A 9,190-nucleotide genomic window follows, 5' to 3' on the forward strand; every position below is an offset into this window, starting at 1 on the left:
TGGGGGATCAGCTTCAACCATTTTTTCCCCCGGGGGTGTGTACTGCAAACCCGATGACTGTTCCAAGCTCCTTTGAAGCTCGCTGACCGGCTTTTCGACAAGGTTCCGAACGAGGGCCCGCCGCTGGGTATGAGGACAAGAAGGAGAAGGCGATCGCACAGCTGCGCAATGAGAGCGAGAATCTTTGCCTTCTTGATGTTGAGCTTCAATCTATACTGAAGACTGTAGTCCTTGACCTTCTGCAGTAAATGCTTCAGGTCCTCCTCAGTTTCAGCAAGCAAGGTTGGGTCACCTGAATAAAGTTTGTTACTGATGAGTCTTCCTTCGATCTTGATGCCACATTCCTCCTCATATTAGTTATTAAATCATATCCTCCGAAGTAAAACCCAAGCAAAGATAAAGTAAAAAAAGCTACATGGCACAGTGGTTCTCAACCCAGGAACAAATAAGGTATCTTCAGTTAAAATTTAGCCATTTTCGCTTACCTAGAGTACACAGAGTCACTGTATCAGAAGGAATTAGCTGACACAGAAGAATTTAATGAAATGAGATATGAGCAAGAGCCTATGGTGATGAAGGAAGAAGTTCAAATTGCTCTAAAGGAATTGGCCAAAAACAAAGCTCCAGGAGTTGATGGCATACCAAATGACATATTTCAACAGACAGACATTGTCCTGGATGTGCTCACTAATTTGTGCCAAGAAATCTGGAGGACAACCAGCTGGCCAACTAAGTGGAAAAGATCGATATTTGTTCCCATTCCAAAGAAAAGTGACCCAAAAGAGTGTGGAAATTATCGAACGATATCATTAATATCACATGCAAGCAAGATTCTGCTGAAAATTATCCAAAAATGTTTGGAACAATATGTCAACAGAGAACTGCCAGATGTATAGGCTGGATTTAGAAGAGGTCGTGGTACTAGGGATATTATAGCTAATGATAGATGGATCTTGGCAGAAAGCAAAGAGTATCAGAAGAATGTCTATCTGTGCTTCATTGACTATGCAAACTGTGGCTGATTCTGAGAATAATGGGAATCCCAGAACATTTGATTGTGCTAATGGGAAACCTATGCTTGGATCAAGAGGCAGTAATCAGAACAGAGCAAGGAGATGCTACATGGTTCAAAATCAAGAAGGGGGTCCATCAGGGATGTATTCTGTCTCCATACCTTTTCAATTTGTATGCAGAACAGATCATCTGAGATGTTTGGCTGTATGAGGAGGAATGTGGCATCAGGATTGGTGGAAGAGTCATCAATAACCTGAGTTATGCAGATGACACAACCCTGCTTGCCGAAATGGAGGAGGACCTGAAGCACTTGCTGCAGAAGCTCAAGGACTGCAGCCTCCTATATAGACTGAAGCTCAGCATCAAGAAAACAAAGATTCTCACCACTGGGCCAATTGGCAGCATCAGTATGGATGGTGAAGAGATTGATATAGTTAAGAGTTTTAGTTTGCTTAGCTCCACAGTTAACACTCTTGGTAGCAGCAAGCAGAAAATCAAGAGACAAACTGCATTGGGAAAGTCAGCTGTGAGGGACCTCTCAAGAGTAATGCAGAGCAACAACATTAGGCTGGAGACTAAGGTGTGCCTGATCCAGGCTACAGTCTTCACAATTATGTGCTACGCATCAGAGAGTTGGACAGTGAATAGGGATGATAGAAAGAGAATAGATGTCTTTGAGATGTGGTGCTGGAGAAGAGTGTTGAATATACCAGGGACTGCTAGGAGAACAAACAGGTTTGTCCTGGAGAAGGTGAAGTCAGAATGCTCCTTGGAGCCAAGGATTCTGAAGCTTCATCTGATGTAATTTGAGCATGTTGCAAGGAGGGACTGGTCCTTGGAGAGGGACATCATGTTTGGCAGGACGGAGGGGCTGCGAGGGAGAAGACAACCTTCGATGAGATGGATCAATTCTGTGACTGGAGTGAATGAATGTGTTTGAGATGGCTAGGTTTGAACAGGATAGAACGGCGTTTAGAGCTCTTGTACATAGGGTTGCTATGAGTCACAAGTGACTCGATGGCACATAACAACAAAAACAGAGACAACTCTGGAGGGAAAAAAGTCTGGTGCTCTGCTAATAAAAATCAGCCACTAAAAATCCTAAAAAGCACAGTCTACTCTGACAAATGGACCACCATGAGTTGGAATCCAAGTTGAATAGGCTCACACTGTGATTCCCCAGACTAACCTTATCAGTATAATGTGAGAATTTGTCAGAAATGCAAGTTGTCTACTCTACCCTACTCACCCTAAGTAAGAAATTATGAGGGTAAAGTCCAGTGTGCTATATTTTACAAGAATTCCAGATAATTCTGATACAAACTAGGGTTTGATCAAAAGTATCCTATATACACTTGATCGTGCTAATGAGAAACCTATATTTGGACTAAGAGGCAGTTGTCAGAACAGAGCAAGGAAACACTGCATGGTTCAAAATTGGGAAGGGCGTATGCCAGGGATGTGTCCTGTCTCCATACCTTTTCAACTTGCATGCAGAACAGATTATCCAGGAGGCTGGGCTCTATGAGGAGAAATGTGGGGTCAAAATTGTTGGAAGATCTATCAACAATCTGTGATATGCAGATGATACAACCCTGTTTGCTGAAACTGAGGAGGACCTCATGCACTTGCTGCGAAGGGTCAAGGACTGCAGCCTACAATATGGATTGAGGCTCAAACGCAAGAACACAAAGATTCTCGCCACTGGGCCAATTGGCAGCATCAGGATGAATGGTGAAGAGATTGAGATTGTTCACAGCTTCAGTTTGCTTGGCTCCACAGTCAACACTCTTGGCACCAGCAGCTAGGAAGTTAAAAGACGTATTACCATGGGAAAGTCTGCTGTTAGGGACCTCTCCAAAGTACTAAGGAGCAATGGTGTCTCTTTGGAGACTAAGGTGCATCTGATACAGGCCATGGTCTTTGCTATCATTTGTTATGCATCAGAGACTTTGACAATGACGAAGGAGGATAGAAGGAGAATTGATGCCTTTGAGCTGTGGTGCTGGAGAAGAGTATTGAGGGTACCATGGGCTGCTAGGAAAACAAACAGATTCATTCTGGAAAGGGTCAAACCGGGCTACTCATTGGAGGCAAGGATTCTAAGGCTCTGTCTAACATACTTTGGACATGTTGCAAGGAGGGACAGGTCCTTGGAGAGGGACATCATGCTTGGTAGGGTAGAGGGACAGTGCAGAAGGGGAAGGCCCTCTATGAGGTGGATTGATTCAGTGACTGGGGTAATCAGGATGGGTGTGTTGGAGATTTTGCAATTGGCACAGGACAGAGCAGAGTTCAGGGATGTTGTACATAGGGTCGCTATGAGTCACAAGCGACTCCATGGCACATAACAACAACAACAACATCCTATACAGACAACAAAAGGCCTTAGAATAATGCATTATGTAAGGAAGAAGGAACACAGTACTAAACAAATTGGTAAACAATATACCTTAAAAATTCCAAGAATATAGAAAACAGATGGAGTAAGTTAATCCTTTGTTTTCTTTCTAAATACTGGGTGCTAGTTTACACATGGTACTATTTAGTTCTTGAGTTGTAGTAGCTGGCCAAAATTTGGGTCCAGATCTGGACAGAATTCATGGATGTTGCAGAGGCTGGAGAAGCAAATAAAATTTTTCAAAAAGTTCCAAAACACCAGCAGATTTAAATATTTTATCATAGAACTGGCCATCCTCATGTTCTACCCCATACCATGGCACATTAAAAACAGACCTGCCTGCTTTAAGTACAATCCCATTCTTCCTGTTAATTAAAAATTTTGTGCCCCCCTCAGTATGGTACACATTTAAAAAGACGTCATTGCAGTTTATGGATTTGTGGTTTTTTTGCAAATGCAAGGGCTGTTAATTGCATTCACAGCTGTGGCCTTCCCATGCTATGACAGATCAGGCTGCCCGGAAGGTATCCTCTGTTAGAGCCAAGGAAAAGTGCTTCCTTTCCCCCTTGTTCTGGGGTAGCTCCCAGAGGCTCTCAGACCCCAAAACACAGGAAATCTTGTCTCTTAAAGATTTTGGTAAATAAAAACAGGAAACAAAAACAAATGAAAATCTAGAAATTACATCCTCCAAGTAATAGTCATTATCAACCAAAAAAGAGAATAAACGATGCATTTCATAGAGAAATACAGAACAGCCAAGCAACATTCATGATCCCAATGTCAGAACCTTGGATTTAGACAAAAGAAACTAAGTCCCTCACAGTGCTAATGACAAGGATAGACATAGGATTAGATTCTACAGCCTTGGCATCTGTGAACGTGAACAGGAGACTAAATGCTAAATTCATCTTTGGGATCCTATTGCTCTGCACAGTTCTTGCTTTAACCCTCATCCACCTCCTGAAAACCCTCCTTCACTACCCACGTTCAATCACATTACTCCACCTTTGCAATGTCTCACTTGTCATCTTGACCCAAATGTCTAAGATTGTGTAAAAATAGCATTGTCAGATTTCATAAATGTTCAATGATGACTCAAACTGAAAAGCGACATTCTGTCACGAGGAAGACAGAGCTTGTCAAAGAAATCCATATTAAAATTGGGTAGCTCTCAAATTACAGGTTAGGGAGCTTTATTTTTAGCGATTAAGTTTTCTGGTTTGTACTTTTTTGTAAAAAAATACGTTTTAATAATCAAGATATTTTAAAATCCAGAACTAGTATTATATTATGATTCCATTAAAAGTTCCACTTCTCAATAAAGACAACTTCTTTTTAATCAGTTCAATTTTTGGACTCTACTTGACTCTTAAAATTGGGTAGCATTTAAATTTTTTAATTTTAAAATACTTCATTAAAAAACCCACATTTCATCTATTTCCATGTTTGGATTAGACAATTTGTATGCCTTTCATATTCAAATATAAGCAGCTCAGCAGATGTTAAAACTATGTACCTTCACACTGTCTGTTCTTGAAGTCAGTGATTCTTAACACTGTTTAAACATGTATATATTTCTAGAGTCTACTTCTGGAAGTCAAGTTCACATGCTGTCTTTGAACTTTTGTCTTCTTTTTTCCCTGTTCTTCTCGGACTATAAAAATCCTAAGGAAAACAAACTGAGGGTAAAATACTGACAGTAAAAATATTTACAGGGTGTGATTCAAAGCATTTCCACCTTGCACTCCTGCTTGAAGAAAAATGTGAGATTTGGGCCTTGGATTTACTGACTTTTATTTCTCCCCTTGCCAGGTGCAAAGGACCTCTTGGTTGTTCTCTTTATCATCTTGCTGGCGGCTGAGGAAAGCGCTCTGTGTGGTAACTCTCTGCTGCCCCAGGATGAGGAGAATGATCAGCAGATGAGGACACACACGGGAACAGCATGCCCCCAAGAGCCTTGCCAGGAAAAGCAGACATTGTGGAGTCAACAACAGCAACACAACCAGCCTTGGCTCTGCCCCTTCCCTCGGAATGATGCCACCAGATAATGTTTATTGGGAAGGAGAAGAGCGCCTTGTGAAGAACTCACTGCAACACTGCTGGTTGATCTAGCGGGAACTGTTCTACCAGGCTTGAAAGGAACCCCTCCTAGCAATCGAGCATCCCAGCTTAGAGTGGATGTGAGCTGGGAGGGCAACTAGTGTCCGGCATTTTAAGTAACTGGTAACTTTCCATTGGACAAACAAGGCCCTCCCCAAAGCAGCTCAGCGGTATTCAGCCCATTATGCCAGAAAAGTTAACAGCACAACAATTCAGCGGTTTAAAAAGAAAACACCACTTTCTGGGGAGGAAAAATTCCTTATTTAGAAATGAGAGGGAGTTGCAAAGCCAAAGAATTAGGAGGAAAAGTTTAGGAAACTGTTGTTATGTGCCATCAAGTTGCTTATGACTCACTGCAACCCTGAACCCTGCACGATCCTTCACAGGCAACCTTATTGTCTCTGACACACCTACGCCCATTACCCAAGTCATTGAACCAAGGGCCTTCCTCTCTTGCACTGTCCCTCCACCCTCTCAAGTATGATGTTCCTTGACAAGGACTGGGCCCTCCCTGAAATATGCCCAAAGTATGTCAGACAAAACTTCAGAATCCTTGCCTCCAAGATGCAGCCAGTTTCACCCTCTCTAGGCTGAACCTATTTGTTCTCCTACCAGTCCATTCAATACTCTTCTCCAGCACCATGGCTCAAAGGCATCAATTCTTTCTATCATCCCTAGTCATTGTCCAGCTTTCTGACTTATAGCCAGTAATTACAAAGACTATGTCCAGGGTCAGGCACACCTTAGTTTCCAGACTGGCATCATTGCTCTTCAGTACTCTGGAGAGGTCCCTGACAGCAGACTTTCCCAAAGCAATTTGTCTTTTGATTTCCTGGCTGCTGGTGGCAAAAGTGTTGATTGTGGAACCAAGCAAACTAATTGTTTCCTGAATTAGGAAACTAGGAAGCAAAATTATAAAACTAAGAAGCATGGATGACTAGAATAGAAAATTTTATATAAAATACCATGTAGTAAATACCTTTTAAAATAAAAGGCTAAAAAATTATTAATTGTGAGTATGTCTTTGATAGCTGTTCTATAATTCAGTCAAAAACCAAGAGGTCACCAGACAAAGAATGAGAAGATTAGGAAACTATAGTTAGAAAAGAACTTACTTATACTACAGGTTGATGAACATCAGAACATAAGAATGAGTTATTGAAGAGGCTGAGGAAATAAATTCATTGGAGAACTGTGAAACATTTTTAGGAAGTATATTCTTATAAAATCTACTATTTTTCTAGCCCTTTATAGTTACTTCCCCTGACTATTTGTAAGTATGTTACAAATATCAAATAAGGTTTCATACTTAGGACTAGGCTGGCAATGGGCACACTTAGCTCTTTCCACACAGGTGAATTCGTTAAATTAATGTTCCCTGTTTTCAACTATTTCATGCATAACATATAATGAACCCCCATAACAGCCCTGTGAAGTAGGTCTGGAACATAATAGTGTTCTATTTTATATAAATACCTACATTTCAAGCATAATAGGGAAGCCACAAAGATGATATATGAAAGTATGTTTAAAGCATGTAACTGCTTATGCCTACTTCAAAAAATTAATTTACAATCAGGACTTCAAAGCAGTTCAAGCCAAGTCTGTCATGGATGGCTGATGTAGAGAAACCAGGACAAAACTGAATTTCTAAAATGTGGATACTCAGAAGAGGTACAGTGAAGTCTTTCAGGAGACTGAGGTGGCAGATTATTACCATAGTTGTGGAGTATAGCAAAGCAACACAATCACCATTGTCTTCAAGCCAGAAACTTATTTCCAACTTTGCTATCAATGAGATTTCATTCTTGTATAATGCACATGCTGCCCTTGTCTTCTAAGATGGACATTACACTTCTGGCAGGACATTGATCCATATTTTTTTCCCAATGAAGTTATCTATCATTCTGGTTCCATTACACTTTACAAGTTTGAGTCCATTCCCGTTTTACTTTGTTGGCTATGACTGAAAGAGGAAAAACCATTTACAGTGTATTCTTTTATAATAAATTCTTAATTATACTGACAGGGAAGAAAAGAAACAGAAGAGCTCTTTGGTGTAATGTATTTACTTAGGAGAAAGCTACCTGGCGATGTGTTCCTAACTTTTGAGAATCTGGGATATTTTGTAATATCAGGTCTATATGCCCCATGTCTCCACAGAATCACAATCTATAGTACTGATAAATGGAAGTATACTGTGTAAAATCTGTTACACAAGAAGGAAATCTACCTTTTCACCATGACAAAAAACAGAATTGACATCTTTTCTAAATATTTTTTTCATTTGTGAATCCCATCGTCAATTTTCTTATTATGTGTCAAAATAGACTTTATTTCAAGTATTTTTTAAATCACAGCAATTTCATAAACAAAACATTAAGCAAATATTAACTTGACTATCTCTGAAGGGCAGGCCTGAGATCAAATTTGGACAAAATGATCCTAAATTCATCTGTTATAATTAATGAAAGTGACGTCAAGGCTATAAGTGAGAGTTCTTGCATAGTTAACCTCCAAATAGACAGGTTTTTTGTTATTCAAATATGAGCAACTTCCATCTAAATAAGCGGGAGCGTGCAAAGAAATCCACAGTTAAATGATCATCCAAGTAGATTACATCAACAGTCCTAAGAAAAAGCACAGGAAGAGAAAAGGGAGCTTGTGAAGAGAAAAGGGAGCTTGTGATGAGAAAGGAACTGACACTGCTAGCAAAGATATTTAGATTCACTTAATCTACATAAATTATATCAGATCATCTTTCTCTTATTTCAGTGAAATGGAAACTGACACATCAAAAATAGAATTTTGCTATCTCAAAATTCAAAAAACCTTAAATGGCCAAATACATGGGATTTGCATGTCTTTTCCTCTTCCAACTAATCACTCTCCTTCCTCAGTCACGTATTCCAGCTTAGTTACTCCAGAAGGACGAGTTCTTTCCTTCATCAGGACAGTTGGTGTTTCTCGTTAGTAAAAAACCTCTTTTGCTCTACCTACCTGGCTCTTACTTAGTTCTCAGTATAAATAGCATTTCCTCTAAAAGTTCCTCTTTGGTGCTTTAATATATGACCCCTATTCACGAGCTCTGGTAGCCTAGTGGAAAAAGCTGTGCTGCAATCCCAAAGGCACTGGTTCAAGATCACCAGCCTCTCTGTGGGAGAAGGATGGGCAATCTCCTCCTGTGCGATTAACTGCTTCTGAAAACCTGCCAGAGAGTCAGCTATGGGTCAGTTCTGACTTTACGGTATACAACAAATTATACATCTCATAGCTATGCACCTGAGAGTTCGATAATGACAAAAGATGACAGAAGAATTATTGATGCCTTTGAACTGCAGTGCTACAGAAGTCACTGAAAAGAACAAACAAATATGTCTTGGAGAAAGTGCAGCCAAAGTGCTCCTTGGCAGCAAAGATGATAAAGCTTTGTCTCATGTATTTCAAGCATGTCACAAGGAGAGACTATTCTTGGAGAGGTACATCATGTTTGAAAAAGTGAAGGCTGTCAAGAGAGTAGAAAACCCTCAACCAGATGAATTGACACAGTAATTGAAGCAATGGGCTCAAGTGTGTCAGGGAGTATAAGATTGACACAGAACAGGACAAGGTTCAGATCTGTTGTTCATAGCATCGCTATGGTAAAAATTGACTTGCTGGCACCTAACAACAACA

The sequence above is a fragment of the Elephantulus edwardii genome, unplaced genomic scaffold (genome assembly GCF_000299155.1).
Source record: "Elephantulus edwardii isolate Elephantulus edwardi_28Jun2011 unplaced genomic scaffold, EleEdw1.0 scaffold00084, whole genome shotgun sequence".
Taxonomy (NCBI): domain Eukaryota; kingdom Metazoa; phylum Chordata; class Mammalia; order Macroscelidea; family Macroscelididae; genus Elephantulus; species Elephantulus edwardii.